The sequence below is a fragment of the Ananas comosus genome, linkage group 3 (assembly GCF_001540865.1).
Source record: "Ananas comosus cultivar F153 linkage group 3, ASM154086v1, whole genome shotgun sequence".
Taxonomy (NCBI): Eukaryota; Viridiplantae; Streptophyta; class Magnoliopsida; order Poales; family Bromeliaceae; genus Ananas; species Ananas comosus.
In genome coordinates this window covers 1,096,501-1,099,500 of record NC_033623.1, presented here as the reverse complement: position 1 = coordinate 1,099,500, position 3,000 = coordinate 1,096,501, and positions in this window count along the sequence as shown.

Genomic DNA, 3,000 nt, shown 5'->3' with positions numbered 1-3,000 from the left:
AGCATAGTAACCTCACTATATATATATATATATATATATATATATATATATATATATATATATATATATATATATATATATGATTATGATGCAATTGAATAATTACAAATTGAAAAATAAAATTAATTAATTGCCGTGTAAAAGATGTAGTATATATATATGTGTGAAAATGATACTATAGGAAACATCCTCGAATTTACAAATATTAAGGAAAATACTATGGCATTTACTTTGATGTACATGTTTGTGGAAACTAGCTAATAATAGTTACTTATCATGTAAATAGAAATTAATTTAATTAATTTGAACGTACTCGATATTTTATTTTATGTTTATTGTGTACTTCTCGGAATCTACGAGTTTTAAAAAGAAAGAAATAAAAAAAACTAAAATGCACCATGGCGATCGAAGTGCATGTTCTTGTGATGTATTAAATTATATTAATTTCCTCATTTTGTGTGCCATACACCTTATTAAGTTTAGTTAATTAGAAATAGTTTATACAATTAATCCTTACATATATGCATGTTACGCATGCATACAAAATATATATACCATGCAAATTATAAAATTAAACACCATCTAGTTAATTAGTAAATATAAATAGTGGGTTAACCAAAGATCAAGATATTAAATTGATAGGAAAATGAAAACCCCACGTGAAAGAAGAGTAGTTCATGATGTGAACTAGCCACCTACTTGTGATTGTTGCCTAATTCTTGTGAGGGCCCCTTCCCTTAATTACAAAATTATTATACAAATTAGCTTTTTAAAGTGAAAGAAAAAAAAATCATATATATATATAGAGAGAGAGAGAGAGAGAGAGAGAGAAAGTAGGGCTATTGTGCTTGTTCTCGTAAGTTATTTTTATGATGGAATTTTCAAATCAACAATCCGCTCCGTTAGACTTGATCTATTATATTTGAAGTATTTAGAAAATAAATTTTGCGATTTTTCTATAGCATTTATCTAGTGATCGAAATGGTTTAAAATTAACAGTTGAAAATAAAAATATCATAAGAAGTAGTGATATAGTATCAAAATTTTCGATTAGAGATATTGATTTTGTCGTAGATAGTATAAAAATTTTATATCAAAATTTTATCTGATTTGAATACTTCTACACTGTTAAACATGAAAAAGACAGATATCAACCATTAAAAATAATTAATTTTGAACCATTTTTATTGCTAGGTAAATGATATCGGAAAATCGCGAAATTTATTTTTTAAATACTTCAAATATACTAGATCAAGCCTAATAGAGCGGATTATTGATTAAAAAATTTTATCATCGAAAATGACTTAGGAGCACAGAGATCCCCATGCTTCTAACAACACAACAGTACTCCTACTCTATATACGTATTTTCACTCTAGAGTTTTTACTATGGATATAGGAGGATTAACCGAACTTTCTCAGATTTTGGGTAGTTATATAAATTAAAAATAACAAAAATAAGATAATGTTGGTGTGAAGCCCTAATTACTTTATTATTATTACTAATGAAGTTCTAATTACTTGACTAATTCATTTGCAACTTCAATGTCTAAGTTGTTGACTAGACCAACTCTCTAGCATGTCATTAGTTGGTTGCACACATATACTCCTTTTTTTCCCTTTTGTTTATATATTTTTATAATGTATGACTAGGGAAAATTGTTTTCAATTAATGGACCTATTCATGCATTTGCCATAGCTATAATATGTGAAATGGAAATTTAATTAATTCAAATTTTACTAATTCAAAAAAATATTTTTTTTGGCCATTATTAGTTTGGAGATATGTTTATAATTGTGCAATGATATTAATTAATGCACACAATTTCACATACCCTCATTTCACATATCCTCAATATTCATTTAGGCTTCGTTTGGGATTGCGGGGAGATTGCGTTACGTGCGGTGAAAAAGTACGTTAGAAAAATATCCTGTTTGTTTCCGTATATAATATTGCATTCCGCATATCGCGATGAGTCGGTTATGATATATTTTCTGCGGTCCCACCGGAGAACGTAGAAGCATATCCATATATGCTTTTTCCTCAACTCAATTTTATCTAATAGCGTTTGATAGGCCTCAATACTAAATTAAGTCTTAATCATGTAATGATATTAGGGCTAGGGTTACTATACTTTTATGAGTATACATTTTTTTGTACTCATAAGTTTTTGGCCGTTGGATAAAGGAATGTATGGTTAGAATGATAGCGGTTCCTGATTAGGATGATAGTGGTTTCCTAAGGTTGAGTTAGTGATTGGTTGAATAATATAATTCAACGAGTGAGAATGGTCAAGGGGATAAATCTAACGGCCGAAAACTTAAAAATATAAAAAAGTCTATACTCATAAGAGTATAGTAGCTGCACTCTGATATTGAAGCCATTATTCATTTAATTATTATGCTTAAATCTACACTCAATATAAATTAATCATTTGGGACCCATGCCCTCGAATTTTTCTCAACCCTAAGTTTGCCAACTACTTCATGCCAACTTGGTGGATGAAGCAAAAAAAATTACTACCTACACCTGGTGCATTTATATATAGAGAGAGAATTAAGCTTCTATATTTTAAACAGCATAGAAATATCTGTGATTGTAATTTTTTAGCCTCAGATCGCCTTAAGATCTGTTCAAGCACTAGTAAGGATATACCGTTAATAGTATTGCACGAATCTTGAAGCCATTCAACGACTAAACAATCACAAGTCTGCCTCTCTCTCTCTCTATATGTATATATATATCAATGGACAGAAATGTGCGTTTTTCTGAACTACTATCGATAGTCAACGGCTTAGTTTATTACCAATTTAATTATTTTCGATGATATAACTTACAAATCGACGTTTGACATCATTGAACATGATTTATATCATTTAAACTATCTAAAAATCAAATTTCATATTTTTTCAATATTATTCTTTCGTCTATTAAATAGATATAAAATGGATGGCTGAAAAGCAAATGATGATATATTTTTTGTATTCAAAATCTAGAGTT